General features: G+C 40.4%; 1 long non-coding RNA gene across 1 annotated transcript; it reads right to left on the bottom strand.

Moving 5' to 3' along the window:
• Positions 1 to 8,712: 8,712 nt before the first annotated feature.
• Positions 8,713 to 10,828, bottom strand: LOC141634017 (uncharacterized). The gene is made up of 3 exons (XR_012538756.1): positions 10,699 to 10,828; positions 10,493 to 10,601; positions 8,713 to 8,768 (listed from the first exon to the last, which is right to left on the bottom strand). It is a non-coding gene; the product is annotated as an uncharacterized LOC141634017 (long non-coding RNA).
• Between the last annotated feature and the right edge of the window lie 7,720 nt (positions 10,829 to 18,548).

The following is an 18,548-nucleotide window of genomic DNA, read 5'->3' as shown; positions in this document are numbered from 1 at the left end:
AAGAGCATGGGCGGTGACATAGAGTGCCACCATTGTCACAAGACTGGACATTGGAGGAGGAACTGTCCCGTCTACCGTGAGGACATCAAAGCAGGCCGCGTCGTTCCTGTTGGTATGTCATCTTATATTCATATGATTGAGATTAACCATGCAAGTTTTGGAACTTGGGTACTAGATCTTTGGTTGTGGTTCTCATCTGTGTAATCATTTGCGGGGCCTAAAGAACATCATACCTCTCGAAAAAGGTGATGTGGACTTGCGAGTCGGGAATGGAGCACGAGTTCTTTGCCGTCTCGAAGGGAACATATGTAATCTAACTCCCTAGTGGTTTTGAGTTATTTTTAAATAATTGTTACTATGTACTTGATTTGTTTAAGAACATTATTTTGTTTCCGTACTTGCTAAAGACGGTTTTGCATTTTCAATAAAGGATAATAGCTGTATTTTCTCTTTCAATGAAATGATTTATGGTAAAGCAGTTTCCATGAATGGAATTTATATCTTAGACCAAACCACAGAAGTATTACACGTGAATAATAAGAAAATAAAGGTTTGTGACAAAGATCAAACCTATCTATGGCATTGTCGAATGGGACACATAAATGAGAAACGCGTGAAGAAACTCGTCGATAATGGGACTATTCCCGCATTCGATTTTTCTACATATGGCACGTGTGAATCATGTTTCATTGGCAAGATGACTCCAATTTCCTTCAAATGTGTTGGAATGCGCGCTAGTGACCTATTAGGACTCATACATACTGATGTTTGTGGACCTATGTCAATTACCGCTAGAGATGGCTATAGATATTTTATCACTTTCACGGACGATTTGAGTAGATACGTATATGTCTACTTAATGAAGCATAAAAGTGAGTCCTTTGAGAAATTCAAGGAATACCAGAACAGGGTACAGAACCAACTGGGTAGAAAGGTTAAAGCACTCCGTTCAGGTCGGAGTGAATATCTTTCAAATGAGTTTTATCAACACCTGAAAGACTGTGGAATCGTTTTACAGTTAACTCCACCTGGAACACCTCAATTGAATGGTGTGTCCGAACGGAGAAATCGAACCTTACTTGATATGGTTCGATCCATGATGAGCCACACCGTAGTGCATGATTCATTATGGGGTTTTGCTCTTTTGTCAGCTGCTCTTATACTTAACCGAAGTCCGTCTAAAGCTGTCGACAAGACTCCATATGAAATGTGGAAGGGAACGGTACCTAACTTGTCCTTTATTCAGGTTTGGGGCTGCGAGGCTTATGTCAAGTGGAGACACGAGGATAAGCTCGGCCCGCGATCGGTCAAGACATACTTTATAGGTTATCCAAAAGGAACATTTGGTCATTACTTCTATTCGCCTACCGAACATCGAGTTTTTGTTGCGGCTAGTGCGACGTTCTTAGAGAAAGAATTTCTCGACAACAAGACAAGTAATAGAACCATCGAGCTGTCGGAGATTCCAGAACCAACAACCGAGGAACAGATGGAGGAAGTTGTTCCTCCAACTGATGATACGGGTAATATTCCTGAGGAACCTAGGAGGTCGGGTAGAGTCTCTCATCCTCTGGACAGATACATTGGTATGTGTGGACAAGGCCCTCGGGATCTGCGTCCGCGGGATCCACACTAGGCATAATCGACTCGGGGTTCTTCCGAATCGAATTAAGACAAATTAGAGTCGCCACCAAGTTTTATGGGAACTTGGAACCATTCAAGTCAACTTTACACCTTTCATCGAAAAGCATAAAGCCAATCGACTACGAGTTATTAAAGATAAAGACTTGTACCCTATATCACTCGATTTGAATGACTCTCGTAATCCAATGGTATTTAGACGGATCCACAAACCATAGATCTTGAGTAAGGAGTGAGGGTACGTGTTAGGAAGCCCATAAGGACACCTAACCCCGCCCGTCGATAACGGCCTCTACTAAGTCAAGTATCAGATTTCAAACAAGGTCATAGCTACTGCGATATATGATATGCAAACATCGTTTTAAAACCCTAACATGTGACAACAATTTCTATGTCGTTTTAGATGCAACTAAACTAACTTTGTCAAAGTTGTAATTTAGCATGTGGGTTGATTGATCTAACAACACATAAAACGAAGCAAACAAGGCTTAAGGGGAATGGGGGAGCCGTTGAGATCTATCCTATTAAAACCCAAGCATTTCATGCCGACACAACAAGAAATTAAAGATACAACTCGATCTAAAATACAACGCTATACACAAAACCATACACAACACACTACACGGCCAATTCGGCCTAGGAAAACGTGCACAAGGGGGGTGGCCCATGGCTTACATGACTCACGGCCTTAGGTCACTCCTCGTAATGCATGCTTTCACTTAATCTTATCGAATTAGACATAGGGCCACACACCAAAGCATGCATTAGCATAAATCGGGCCATGTCGCTTTAAACAACATGCGATTTACTACGCTCTTACATGAATTGGAGCACAACCATCTAACCAAACAAGACTAAGGTTTTTTTAGAAATCATTTGACTCGTTAACGGAAAACTAAATACAAACAAATTACAAAACACGACTCGATAAACAAAAATAATTACAAGATACGAAGTAACGAGATAAAGAAAAAAAAGAGCGAGAAAAGGACTACAAAAACACGGCCAAACACGGCCTACATATCCTAGCCTACCCTAATCCTTAGTTTAGATTCATTAGGTAGATCAAAAGATTGCGAAATGAGTTAGGAAACGAGTTAAAAAACAAGCTAGAAACGACGTTGATCGATTGAGAAGATGTCACGCGAATGTGTATTCTACACGGCCTAAAGGGGTCCAACTAGCTCACAAAATTATAAGATTAACGCTTACTCATCAAGTGTAAATAGGTAGGTGCTAATCACGCACACATATGCTAGCGAGAAATCGAGTGAAAAGAGAGATGCATTCAATTAGGTTATAGAATTGTTGATCGATTTTAATGCTTATGTCGAAGCCACCTAACGTGTCTAATTAGGTTATTAAATTGATCTAATGTCGTCTAAATGAGTCATATGTTAACAATCAGAGGTCGAACTAACACCCGAAGGGTCCTAGGGTTGGTCGAATTGGTCGAAACAAACGAGGGGTCAAAAGCGAGGAACGAAGTTAGAATTCGTTTTATTAATGCCCTACCTTGAACACGAGGATATGTAAATGAGACGGGGGATACGACCGACCGATGTGGCGGATTTCTTTCCCATATCAAGTCAACGTGGGTGTTCATGGTGGTACTTTAACTCATACTCGGACTAAACTAGTTTCATAGTTAACGATATCACACGATAAACAAAACGATAAACAATGTAAAACGAAACAATAAAAAATAAACATAAAAAGAACGAAATAAAAGGGAGAGGATTTGATGCACCCTCAACCTACATGTATCGTTGACACCGTCTTGGGTCGTAATCGATCGTAGATTTTATCTCGAGAGGCCATCGTCGAGGAAGGAACAAAGCAACAAACACGTTTTTTCGCAAATCTGGACAACAACTTTCAAACTGCAATTTCTCACTCGTTTCACGGTGAAAATTAGATTTAAAAGATGTTTTGAAAACTATAAAGAGAGTAGAACAAATATATTAAAACAAACCACGATCGGTTTGAGTTATGGGGCACGAAAAACGAGCACAAACAGAACTGGACAGACAGGAAAAGCCGCGAAAACAGAGTGTATGACACTCTGTTTTTCGAGGGGATTCGTGTACTCTCAAGGTCAATTTGGCGTGTGAATCTTTGTCTAAGATGTAGATGGATGTTATGTGGTTAATTAGGAACAAGAAACTCGAATTTTAATGGAGATTTGAAGGGAGAACGAATTGTATTTCGAGAGAGACACAAACTGTTTCAGTTTGGATGTCTCGGTTTTGTCGAGGGTTTTGAGAGGCAATTAGGGTTTGTTTTTGGAGTTTAATGCTGGTGAGTGACGGTAGAATGTATGGAGAACTTAGAGGAATGAATGTATGGTGGAGAGGAGGTACTTATAGGTAGTTAAAGTAGGGTTTAAGGGAGCAACAAGCAGTCGGGCTCGGTTTGCATAGCTGCTGTCCATAAGCTATTTCGTGGGGTTTTTAGGGTTTTTATGGGGGGTTTGCTTGGTGGTTAAGGTAAGTTAATATGGGTAGGATAATAGGGTATGGTTTAGGGTTAATGGGCACGGGTTTAAGTGGTGTTTGGAGCGGGTTTTGGACTCGGGTTTGAACACGCAAAACAGGGGGGGCTGCTTGTGTTATTTGCGGGATGTTTATGGAGTATTTAGGATGGGAATTGGATGGGTTTCGTGGTGGGTTTAGTGATGGGTTGTTTGTCGGGTTCTCTATAAATTCCAATATCGACGGATACGGGTATCTACAGAGCCCCCACTTTGACTGAGGCTTGGACAAGACGAAAGTCAAAGTATACCCCAGGTCCCTCTCGACCTGAGGATTCTGCGGGTCGTTTATAGTCCGTTAGACTTGCGTATATAAGCTCGCCAGCCATAAGAAGAGATCATACCTGAAATTTCGTCGGGGATTAACTCCTACTTCTGTTGCGTCAAATTGTCATCATTGGTCGTCGACCCATAAATTGCATATATGGTGGGTTGAGCCTTATCCTCGGCCGCCTACGTATCCGTTTCTGACGGAATCAAACCCGCGTCGTAGTTCGGCAATTGCTGACACATGCCCAAAGTTTATCATCTGCTGGCGTATGTCCAAAATTCATCATCTGCTGACATTTGCCCAAAATTTATCATCTGCTGGCGCTTGTCCGAATGGGACGGGACTTTCCAAGGAGGTTGCCGCCGCTTTCATCATTTGCTTTCAGCTACGGAATTCTTCCATTTCATACTCTTGTATTGAATTGAATTCTTGGTGGATATCATCCTTTACATCTTGATAATGGTCTCGAAAGCCAACGGCAGAGCCCCGATTTGTGATGGCTCTAAAGTCGAAGACTTTAGAGCACCCAGTTGAAGCATATCCTGCTACATTTGAAGCACAAAAACGTACTAGCAATAATCATCACATAAGCACATTTGGATCATCGATCTTAAAATTGGATTATTTTAAAGATTGGGTCATCGAAACCGAAAATTGAATTTGAAAATTTTGAATAATTGGGCCATCGACCCGAAGTTTAAATTTGACATTACTTGGTATGTTGGGCCATCGACCCGTCAAAGATTGAATTTGAAATTTTAAAACCCCGAAAAGATTCCACTACTTGGATCATCTATCCATAATTCGCAAAAAGTATTTGGAATTTTGAAATTTTGAAATTTTTTGAAATCGAACCTTGATGGGTGAGCATGAAATATGACTCAGACACTCTGTATGACTTGTAAACAACGTGGGCGTAGCCCGCTACCGTAAAACAAAAACAAAAAAGAAAATAAAACCGTAAGTGTGCACGGGTGTGTTTTAATTCAATTATTAACTTGTTGGGGGTAGAAATGTAAATAGGCCATTCTGACGCCAAAAGATGACAAACGGGAATCACAAGGTCGTCGGACTTGGGACGAAGATTTCGTATGGCATGGGCGTGCTCCCGAGGGCACATGGGAATCAAGATAACTTGGCATTGACAAGGTGGATTAAACTCACGGAGCAACAACGTTGGCTTCGCCCAGACACTAAACACAGACTGATTTTATGAGAACACTTAGACACCACACATGACTTTTGTTGGGAACATTCTGTCACTCTTCTCCTCGCCTCCTTTCTTTTCAGCGACTTTCATCATTTCTTGCCACCGCCTTCTTTATTTTCAGCGGGCTTTTACTATTTTTTTCTTCCACGCCTTCTTTCTTTTCAGCGGATTTTTCATATTTTCTGTTCCCAACACAAAACCCACATCTATCTGACTCAGCATCTTTGCCTAAACCATTAGATAAAGCTCATTCTGAGACTCGATACTATTCATCCGAACCTATGTCCTCATCCTAGCCTACATCGAGTGCTAAGACCGACTCAAACAAAGGTGGCTTCATTTGGACTTGGTTAAGACCCGTAAGAAACCGACAAGATTACAACTTGGATGATGGGTGGATTGAATCCCTTATTCTGAAGGACTGCCTACGTATTCGCGTGGAGCGAAATCAAATCCGACGTAGTTCGATCATGGTGCATAGACATGGCATTTTGATTGTGTGTACACACTCGAAGGTTTCACCTAAGGTATCATGTCATATCCCATTCTAGCCTGTAAAGTACCGTTAAATCCCGTGTTTGGGGTTAGGTGTAAAAGGCTTGGATCTTTTGGGATGTGAAGTTTGGTAATAACAAGTTGGAATGGTTAACCATCATTCTGAGGTTTTTTTTGTGGTGCTAAGGCCAAGGGTTATGGCTGCTGATGTGGTTGGAATGGGTGTCTCGGGTATGATAAACCACGAGTGCAAATGGGTTGAAAAATGACGTGGGTTCAAATTTCCATGTCTGGACCCTAAAGGCTGGGTGTAACAACACAAGCGGAATAATTCTCAAAATTCCCGACTATCCCTTTGTAACTGTCTCAGGAAGGACTTAGAGGGTAAAGAGGTTACTACTTAAGCTTTTGGGCTTCGCCCATTGAACTTCAACTATGGGTACTTGACTTGAGTTCTGGCTTCCGTAACTTCGACATTCAACCAAAAGCGTTCTGCAATGACTTCACCATCACTTTTCTTTTTTCATTTTTCTTTCATCACTTTTCTTTTTTCATTTTTCATTTTTTCCTTTTGCTTTTTTTTTGTCCTTTTTTTTCTCATCTTTTCATTCGTTTTCATTTTTTTCTTCTCTTCTTAAAAATGGTCTTCTATTCATTCCCTTAGTCACAGATGGATACACCTTAAAAACTGGGCTTCGCCAACTAAATTGGGTTAGAATTAACAATTTCTTCTTAGAACGGGTTGATATCTTCTCTCTTCGAGAGGGAACGATTCTGTGGGAAAAAGGCTTGCCTTCCGTCATCGATATGGAAAATAAGGAGCTAGTCCGGGTTCATCCTAGAATCATCTAAAAGCCTGTCATAAGTCTGGTTTTGATGGAGGTTTTCTACCGCCAGACATGGAATAGGTAAAGGAATCAAACACGGGATCCTAGTGTACCTTACATTTTGAAACGGGACATATTTCTACCCCAGGGATGCCTTTGAGTGTGTTGTGCATTTTATCATGTTTCCGGAATGATTGAGGATTGAAAACAAGACATATTGGGAAACAAAACTGCAACTTTTTATTGGAACGACAAATGCTTAACAGGCTCGAAGGAACGATTCCTAGGACACACCCTAGGTCATTGCGGAACAAACGACTCAAATTCAAGAAAAGAAAGTCCTAGACTCGACTCGACTAAGATAAGAAAACAGATCCCGACTCATAATTTTCAAATCTGGTCTTGAGCTATCCCTTGTTCAGCTGTCAACTTAGTTGCTCGGCTCTTGTCCTTGATCCCTTTGATGGTCTACCTCCATCCCGAGGTAGTCCTCTGAGGATCTACGCCAGTGATGGAGGTTGGTGAGTCGATTTGTCTTTTATTAACTTCGTTAATGATAGGAGAACATTCTATAGTAAGACTCCCGTCATGAATTTCATTCTTCGGGTTTGGCAAGAATTCAAAGCAATCCACAAATATTTTCCCGATAAACACCCCTCTCAAGTGACATGGGCGGATAAGATGGGAATAATCGACATTGTCTTCGACAGAAACAAAGTTGGCGTGATCGCCAAATGGATTGGTGATGTTATTGGGTTTAACAGTTGGGATCGGGAGTGTTCCATTCTCAATCAAGTCTTGGATTTCGTGCTTCAGTCGATAGCACCTTTCAGTATCATGGCCTTTCTCTTGATGAAAGGCACAATAGGCATTTGGTTTATACCATTTACCTTGTTGTTCAGTGGGTGGATCCGGAGTTGGACCAATAGGCTTCAGCTTTCCTTGGGCTATGAGCCTTTGGAGAGTGTATGTATAAGTGCATCCAATATCGGTGAATGCCCTTGGTGTTTGGCGCTGCGGATTCTTCGATTTCCCTTCTAAGAGATTGATGGCTTCATCAATATGGGTCGTTGCTGGGGCTTTGCCCTTAGATGATGAGGCCCCTTGGTACCCTTTAGGCTTTTCAGCCTCTGCCCTTATGACATCATCTTCTACCTTTATCCCGATTCTTATCAATTCTTTGAAAGAGCCAAAATTATGGTATTTCAGAGCATTGCGGTAAATAGGTCGTAGATTCTTTACGAACTTATCTACCATTTCAACTTCGTCAGGCTTCTTGGCTAACTTCACACTTTCAGCGCGCCATCTTGCAAGGAATTCAGTAAAGCCTTCTTTATCTTTCTGGGTCATAACCTCTAACATCCTTATATTGGTCTGAATCTCGACATTATCAGTGTGACACCCTTAAAATTTAGCGTTATCTAATTACTTAAAGGCGTAAATTCTACGGAAAAACTGGTAGGATATGTTTGTAAATGGTTCAACTAGATAAAACCTGCAATTTCAAAAAAATTTCTAACTAAATCATTCACAACCAATCCAACTCAAGAAGTCCAACATTCCCAGAAGCGGGTGCCAAGACCCTGCAAAAGCTGATGAACTACTTTACATGCCATAGCTAAATAAGAAAGTAGAATGATACAAACCCAAAATAGAAAAAGGGAGACATATGTCCCTTCAAATAATATACAAACCAAAAGATAAAAGGGTTACTATAAGAATAGCCAAAAATTAGATCCAAGGTTCCTTGCTCACTAGCTCGTCTGTGACCCCCAACAAAGCATCAACAACCTGTCAATCGTATTTTATACAAACACGAAAGCCACAATTCAGTGGGGAGTAACTTCGAGTCCTCCAAGCCACGAATCGTCAAAATTAATGTAACATGTAATGTAACATGTAAACACTTTGATAAACCATTTACTTATCATGTATTCTAACAAATGACCCATAAACTGACCAAACTAAACTATCATGTGAATCATATAACAAATAGTAATCCAAACTTTATCAACTGTAACCGGCTTACATCTCACCTATTACAGTTTATAAAATCACCATACAAGAAAGGGCAATATATCAAAGACAGGCATAAGTTCTTAGCACGGTCAATAGTCACTTTGTAACTCGAGTCTATACCACGAGGTAGGGAAGGTAATCGAACCGGTATCTTGGCTCAGCGGTTAATATTAATAAAACATGGCCAAGAGACAACACAACCCTAGCCTAAAATCAGCGCAGACCTAGACATGCGGATACACACCACCGCACCCAAGACCCACAACTTTTTTTAAAACAAAGTGAAGTGAGTACCCTAAGGAGTCCACCAAAGGGTTGGCTAGTACTTAAGCTGACCACTTACTATCAAAATAAATCGAGGTCATGCCCCAACTTGGATAAACATCCACTAGTCGGGAACACAAAGGCTATCAAGCAAAGTGAACATATACTCGTCAAAGACTATAAAGACCTATCTATGATGAAGGCCGAAATACTCACCTAGGACCTAGTCCCAGCTAGTCCCAGCTTGAATACTTTAGCCCACACCACACAAGACTCACCACACAAGTCAAGTAAGACAAAAAGTCCAACTTACCACCTAATTGCTAACACCCTATCATGTGAAAGGCTATATAAATGTCTATTCAGCATACAAATCCAACAGTGTCCTCAATAAGAATTCAATACTAACTTCCAATTCTAGCAATTTTAAACAATATTAAAGGCTTTAGGGGAATCTAGGGCCATTACTACAAAATAAGAAGCTATTTAAATTCAACTAACTAAATAAGAAGATATTTAAATTCAACTAACTACACATGTGAAATAGAGATATAATAAATGGCCTAAAACAAGAAAAAGGCCGATTATCTAAATCATTCAACCGAATTTTTACCCGCAACCCCAGCCCTGCGACAGGTACGGGTTAAATCGCGGCTGACCAATCACTCAATTAACTGACATCGCATCAGTCAAAGGGACTAAGGCTCAGTTTTCGGCAGAATCAACAAAACATTACAATTATCACTATACAATTCATTCTGAGCCTATTATTTACAAATTCATTTTGTAAACTATCCTAACATGTGATAACTATTAACATAAGCATAGTTTTACCATTAACATAATTTTTATTACTTATATGATTCAATTCCTAAGGTGTACTCATACTACCTATGTCATTAATAAACCTGAAATGACAAATTTTGCAAGGAAAACCGCGAAACAAGCAACGGACCAACCCGGGTCAGCCGTGGGCCTGCCACGGGCCTTCCGGCCTGCTGCCGCCACCCATACTCCTTTTTTTTTTCGTTTTTCTTCATTTTAACTCGTTTTAAGCATAATCTAATCGTTCCCATATCATTTCCATAATATTATGATAGTTTAAGCTAACAATTGACATGCATGCAACCATTCTAAACATGTGAAAATTACTACACAAACAAAAATTATAAAACATACAAAAACAACACAGCTTGTGACGATAATTCGTCGAGTAACTCGAAATATGTTACCTTAAGCTAGAAAATGAGCAATTAGCACCTCAAAACCGAAACCCTAACAACAACTAGCCGCTATCCTCTACAATATACGAGTCCCCGAACTCGTCTTCCAATTCTTCACCTAAATAAACAATTAAAACACAATAATTAAGTATATAAACCGAATTTCCGAAAATTGGTCTTAAAACAACTTCAAGAAAACTGAAATTAAATTATACCCAGTTGTAGATCTCGGCGAGGGGATTCCGGAAAGGTAAATTATGCGAAAAACCGAGTAGAAACGAATAAATTACGGCCAAATTAGCTTGATTTGTGAAAATGGTGTTTATAGAAGGTAGGAGATGAAGATAGAGGAAGAAAATTAGAAAAAAAAAGAAAAGAAAGGGGCCAGGGGAGCCGGGTAAGGGAAGAAAGGAAGGAGGGAGGAAGGTGCGGGATTTTTAGTCGGGATTTTTACGAGTCGGGTTTGACTTGTTTCAATAATAATTAAATCCGTAAGTCAAACGCAAATTCCGTCAAGACCAAAGTTTTTAAACACGAGATTACAAGAAAATTGAATATTTATACTACCCATTTCCAAATTCGTTTACCCAACGTTCAAAAGAATTGTCATTTTCCCCCCGATACGCCCTTATTTCGAAATAAAAAGTTTTACACGGTTTGAACTATTTTTAAACATCTCAAAACTATCAAAATAAATACTTTTCTTCAAAATATAATAAAATTATATTTCTTTGAATTATTTTTACTTTAATTACTTTAAATATCAAATTTTATTTGATTAATAAATTATTTTCGAAATATATTAACGGTCCGAAATTTACAGGGCGTTACAATCAGCACAGTGCTTACAGAACTCCACCGTAATATCTTCGAAAGTGGGGAAGTTGTTGAGGTCCAGATTATAGAACCACGCCTTCGGGTGTTCATCCAGAGATTGAGCGAAAATTTCAGAAAGCATGTCAGCAGGTACTCCCTTCAGTGCTAAGTACCCCTTATAGGCCTTAACATGGTGGACCGGATCTTCTGTGCCCTTAAACTTTGGGATATCGGTGAGTACCATGTTCGTGGGCAACTTATCCTGAACCGGGGCATAGGCCCTAGCATTTTCGTAGTGGATGTTCTTCCCCTGGGAGAGTTTCAGACGGTCTTCAATGAACTTGAACCGCTTCTCCAGATCAGTCAGAGGTGGGGTAGATGAAGAGGAATCTACACCCAGCTTGCATTCAATCGCATCCATTCTGGTCATCATGAGGTTCACGGCCTCAGTGAGTTTGTTAACAGCATCTTCCATTGCTTGAAGTCGGGTTTTGGCGGCCTTTCTACAAGAAAACCCCGAACCGAGTCAATATTCAAATGTAAGAGCCCCTGCACACTTAAGGACACGACACCAACTTGACTCAAACAAAGACTCGACTTATGACCGACTAACCAAAAGGTTCGACTCACGGTTGGATTTAGACCTCGGTTCATTTTAGTCTCGACAAGACGACATGACTAAAGCTGTCATAGTTCGATTCTAAACTGGACTCGGTGTGACTAAACCCGTGATTGGACTAACATAGCTCATAGGTTTAAGTGAAACGCCCTAAAATGGCCTAGCTTGGACGTTTCTGTGTACTATCCTGGACCAATTGGTCGACCCACATGACTCGAATCCCAAGAAGTGGGCTTGGGCGAGCCAACAAGGTCGTGTTCTAGACACTTGAGACGAGACACGCCTAGCCAAACACGGCCAGGGCCTGGACACGACTCGACGCATTTCATGCTTGGTTAAGGTTCGAGAAACATTTTGGATTAAATTTGAAAAAAACAAAAAATCGATTTGAAAATGAGATTTAAAATGGGCAGCATGCCGGCTATAAAAGCACATTTTGGGCCGAAAAATCTAGTCCTACTTGGGCAGCATTCCGCATTTTTAAAACCATCCTATTTTGAAAGTAAGTTGTTCAAAAGCTCGGTTTTGAAATCGATACGGAAAATTTGAAAAGACTCGGGAAATTCATTTCGCACATTGTCATTCTCATGTTATAAGGATGTATGCTCCTAGACATCTCTAAGTCTCGACAAGTCTTCTACAAGAAGGTCTATGCCCTCCATCCTTTTTGGGTCTTATAGAGCAAGGGCCTTTAGGTAGAGTACCTAGAAGAGCATCCCCACCATCAAGAACCACGACGAGGCGGAGCGGAAGCAAGCAATGTGCAAGTTCCTGGCATAGTGGGACGTCGCCCCCCACGCGTCACAAAGAAGCGCTGGGACGGCCCGGGAAAGTCCTTAAGGGTTTATGCATGAATCGTAGCACTACGAGTAATGTTTTACTTTCCAATACTTTCTTCTCAAGTTTCACCTCGGAGGAAAATACCCTAGAAACAAAGTGTAACTAGTCCTCTTTTCCCCAGCGGAGTCGCCAAACTGTGGACAAGGCCCTCGGGATCTGCGTCCGCGGGATCCACACTAGGCATAATCGACTCGGGGTTCTTTCGAATCGAATTAAGACAAATTAGAGTCGCCACCAAGTTTTATGGGAACTTGGAACCGTTCAAGTCAACTTTACACCTTTCATCGAAAAGCATAAAGCCAATCCACTACGAGTGATTAAAGATAAAGACTTGTACCCTATATAACTCGATTTGAATGACTCTCGTAATCTAATGGTATTTAGACGGATCCACAAACCATAGATCTTGAGTAAGGGGTGAGGGTACGTGTTAGGAAGCCCATAAGGACACCTAACCCCGCCCGTCGATAACGGCTTCTACTAAGTCAAGTATCAGATTTCAAACAAGGTCGTAGCTACTGCGATATATGATATGCAAACATCGTTTTAAAACCCTAACATGTGACAACAATTTCTATGTCGTTTTAGATGCAACTAAACTAACATTGTCAAAGTTGTAATTTAGCATGTGGGTTGATTGATCTAACAACACATAAAACGAAGCAAACAAGGCTTAAGGGGAATGGGGGAGCCGTTGGGATCTATCCTATTACAACCCAGGCATTTCATGCCGACACAACAAGAAATTAAAGATACAACTCGATCTAAAATACAACGCCATACACAAAACCATACACAACACACTACACGGCCAATTCGGCCTAGGAAAACGTGCACAAGGGGGGTGGCCCATGGCTTACATGACTCACGGCCTTAGGTCACTCCTCGTAATGCGTGTTTTCACTTAATCTTATCGAATTAGACATAGGGCCACACACCAAAGCATGGATTAGCATAAATCGGGCCATGTCGCTTTAAACAACATGCGATTTACTACGCTCTTACATGAATTGGAGCACAACCATCTAACCAAAAAAGACTAAGGTTTTTTTAGAAATCATTTGACTCGATAACGGAAAACTAATTACAAACAAATTACAAAACACGACTCCATAAACAAAAATAATTACAAGATACGAAGTAACGAGATAAAGATAAAAAAGAGCGAGAAAAGGACTACAAAAACACGGCCAAACACGACCTACATATCCTAGCCTACCCTAATCCTTAGGTTAGATTCATTAGGTAGATCAAAAGATTGCGAAATGAGTTAGGAAACGAGTTAAAAAACAAGCTAGAAACGACGTTGATCGATTGAGAAGATGTCACGCGAATGTGTATTCTACACGGCCTAAAGGGGTCCAACTAGGTCACAAAATTATAAGATTAACGCTTACTCATCAAGTGTAAATAGGAAGGTGCTAATCACGCACTCCTATGCTAGCGAGAAATCGAGTGAAAAGAGAGATGCATTCAATTAGGTTATAGAATTGTTGATCGATTTTAATGCTTATATCGAAGCCGCCTAACGTGTCTAATTAGGTTATTAAATTGATCTAATGTCGTCTAAATGAGTCATATGTTAACAATCAGAGGTCGAACTAACATGTGAAGGGTCCTAGGGTAGGTCGAATTGGTCGAAACAAACGAGGGGTCAAAAGCGAGGAACGAAGTTAGAATTCGTTTTATTAATGCCCTACCTTGAACACGAGGATATGTAAATGAGACGGGGGATACGACCGACCGATGTGGCGGATTTCTTTCCCATCTCAAGTCAACGCGGGTGTTCATGGTGGTACTTTAACTCATACTTGGACTAAACTAGTTTCATAGTTAACGATATCAAACGATAAACAAAACGATAAACAATGTAAAACGAAACAATAAAAAACAAACATAAAAAGAACGAAATAAAAGGGAGAAGAGGAGGATTTGATGAACCCTCAACCTACATGTATCGTTGACACCGTCTTGGGTCATAATCGATCGTAGATTTTATCTCGAGAGGCCGTCATCGACGAAGGAACAAAGCAACAAACACGTTTTTTCGCAAATCTGGACAGCAACTTTCAAACTGTAATTTCTCACTCGTTTCACGGTGAAAATTAGATTTAAAAGATGTTTTGAAAACTAGAAAGAGAGGAGAACAAAAATATTAAAACAAACCACGCTCTTTTTGAGTTATGGGGCACGAAAAACGAGCACAAACAGAACTGGACAGACAAGAAAAGCCGCGAAAACAGAGTGTATGACACTCTGTTTTTCGAGGGGATTCGTGTACTCTCAAGGTCAATTTGGCACGTGAATCTTTCTATAAGATGTAGATGGATGTTATGTGGTTAATTAGGAACAAGAAAATCGAATTTTAATGGAGATTTGAAGGGAGAACGAATTGTATTTTGAAAGAGACACAAACTGTTTCAGTTTGGATGTCTCGGTTTTGTCGAGGGTTTTGAGAGGCAATTAGGATTTGTTTTTGGAGTTTAATGCTTGTGAGTGACGGTAGAATGTATGGAGAACTTAGAGGAATGAAAGTATGGTGGAGAGGAGGTATTTATAGGGAGTTAAAGTAGGGTTTAAGGGAGGAACAAGCAGTCGGGCTCGGTTTGCATAGCTGCTGTTCATCAACTATTTCGTGGGGTTTTTAGGGTTTGTATGGGGGGTTTTCTTGGTGGTTAAGCTAAGGTAATATGGGTAGGATACTAGGGTATGGTTTAGGGTTAATGGGCACGGGTTTAAGTGGTGTTTGGAGCGGGTTTTGGACTCGGATTTGAGCACGCAAAACAGGGGGGGCTGCTTGTGTTATTTGCGGGCTGTTTATGGAGTATTTGGGACGGGAATTGGTTGGGTTTCGTGGTGGGTTTAGTGATGGGTTGTTTGTCGGGTTCTCTATAAATTCCAATATCGACGGATACGGGTATCTACAGTATGGTCGAGGAGAATGACGTTTTACTCCTAGAGAGTAATGAACCCGTTACCTATAAAGGTGTTATGACCTGTTCCGACTCAAAGCTATGGCTCGAAGCCATGCAATCAAAGATGGACTCCATGTATGAGAATGACGTATGAGATTAGTTGATTTACCTAATAAGGTAAAACCTCTACAGTGCAAATGGCTTTACAAAATAAAGCGTTCTGTAGACGCGCAACCAGATACCTATAAGGCACGACTTATGGCAAAAGGTTTCACTCAAGTGCACGGATTGAATTATGATGAGATTTTTGCACCTGTAGTCATGCTACGTTCCATTCGGATAATCTTAGCGAAAGCCGCATTTCATGATTATGAAATTTGGCAAATGGATGTGAAAACCGCCTTCTTAAACGGTTATTTGGAGGAAGAGTTGTACATGGTGCAACCCGAAGGTTTCATAGATCCTGAACATCCTAAGAAAGTATGCAAGCTTAAGCGTTCCATTTATGGACTTAAGCAAGCTTCTCGGAGTTGGAATCATCGTTTCGATCAGGTGATAAAAGAGTATGGTTTCACTCGATCGGTCGAGGAACCATGCTTATATATCAAGTCGAGTGGGAGCAAGATTGTATTCTTGATATTGTATGTCGATGACATACTCTTGATTGGGAATGACATTCCTCTCCTATCTTAGGTTAAAGAATGGTTGAAGAACCATTTCCAGATAAAAGATCTGGGTGAGGCACAGCGCATTTTGGGAATCCGTATCTACCGAGATAGATCACGACGGACGTTATCACTTAGTCAGGAGTCTTATTTGGATAAGATTCTTGAGAAGTTCAGCATGACCAACTCCAAGAAGGGGAACCTTCCAATGACGGCGGGATGCGATTGAGCAAGTCTCGATCACCCACGACGCCCTGAAGGGATTGAGCGTATGAGTCGTGTTCCTTATGCATCTGAAATAGGATCGATCATGTATGCCATGATATGCACACGTCCAGACGTGGCATATGCATTGAGTATGACGAGTCGGTACCAAAAGACTCCAGGTGAAACACACTGGATAGCTGTTAAAAACGTCCTCAAGTACCTACGGAGGACTAAGGATTGGGTATTAACTTATGGAGGCGATACTAAGATATGCGTAATCTGTTACGAAGATGCTAGCTTCCAAACAGATCGAGATGATTCAAAATCTCAGTCCGGGTTCGTCTTCACTCTTAATGGTGCTGCGGTCAGCTAGAAGAGTTCCAAACAGAGTGTTGTAGCAGATTCTACTACTGAATCCGAGTACTATGCCGCTTCGGAGGCAACAAAGGAAGCGATATGGATGCGTCAATTCTTACAAGGACTTACGGTAGTTCCTAGTTCGAATGACCCGATCACCATCTATTGCGACAATAGAGGTGCCATCTTCCAGGCTAAGGAGCCAAAGTCTAGCAAAAAATCTAGACATGTACATCGGAAAGCTCACCTGATTCGTGATTACGTGGAGCAAGAGGAGATAGTGATAGACAAGATTGCGACGGATGATAACATCGCGGATCCTCTCACTAAACCATTGAATTATGATAAGCATGTAGGGCACAATATTTCCATGGGAAATAAACGTGTTCCTAAGTTGTAGTACTTGATTATGGATTTGATACATTATCTTTTTCATATACTATTTATAACTTCATCGTTGTATTATAATATTTTGTTTTTCATGTGGATTGTACTGACAACTTTGAACGCCACAAAGTGAACTGAATTACATTATATTTTTTTTGGTCCGTAATCGCCAATGTGAGCTGATAACTCCGGCTATTATATTCTGCAGTCGATTGATGGTGGGTTCAACGAGCCATAAGTCAAACGGTTGACTGATCGATCACAGATGCGAGATTATAACGATACCTCGTAGGACAACTTTTTGTGACAACGTAATGGAGTCCTAAATGTTTAAAAACATTCGGTGCAAGGTCGTGGATAGGACATCCATTGTGTTCCTAGAGTCGATTCTTTTGACTATCGACTGTCTCTTGAGATTAACGCAGTTTTTGGGTGACTTTGGTTTCTTTCTCACGGTCTGCCGTAACTGGAGGCTAAGTAGATTTTTTATTGGTCATTTTCTTGTGCTTACATCTACAGGATTCGAATAGAGGAAAATATCCAACCCTTATCAGGTATAGTTATTTCTCAGGGCCACTCGAGGAGTTGTAACTGAAATGCATGGCCATGCTCGAATGATGATTCGTTTATCAGTTAAGTTACTCTCTAGTCGGGGAAACCACTCTTGATAATGATCGCTTGTAAAATACGACCTTTGTGAATACGGATTTGCAAATTGTTTTACATTGAGTGGGAGAAATTTAAGGATATGAGAATCGGTTATCGCACATACACTTGTGAGACAAGTGGGAGTTTGTTGGAGCTTGTGTCCTCCACAAATTAGTGTGATAACATTTGTAAATCTCTTACAGGTTCACAAGGGTATACTTCGTATATTTAATCAGTTGATTAACGTTTACCTAATAACGGTTGGCTTATTAAAAAGTTTGACGTTATTATCATACAGATGGCGGTGATCAACTGGTCCCTAAAGGTCATACCTATAGGATGTGTTTGAGAGATGTGGTTATAGAAATATGATCACATTGATGCCTAATATGACTAAATAGGTAGTCAATGTGTTGATGAGACAATTATTTAATGAAGATAAAATAATATTAATGTAGACGAATTAACTGTCAATTCGTAAATTGAATATAATAAGTTATTTGTAATTAAATGTATGTAATTTTAGCTTGGACGAATTAATCTGTTAATTCGTAATTAAATATAATAAGTTATATATAATATCAACAAGATGAATGTGTCATAGTGGTAAT

The sequence above is a fragment of the Silene latifolia genome, chromosome Y, assembly GCF_048544455.1.
Source record: "Silene latifolia isolate original U9 population chromosome Y, ASM4854445v1, whole genome shotgun sequence".
Lineage (NCBI taxonomy): Eukaryota > Viridiplantae > Streptophyta > Magnoliopsida > Caryophyllales > Caryophyllaceae > Silene > Silene latifolia.
The sequence above is the reverse complement of the archived record's forward strand: the minus strand, read 5'-3'. Positions and strand labels throughout refer to the sequence as shown.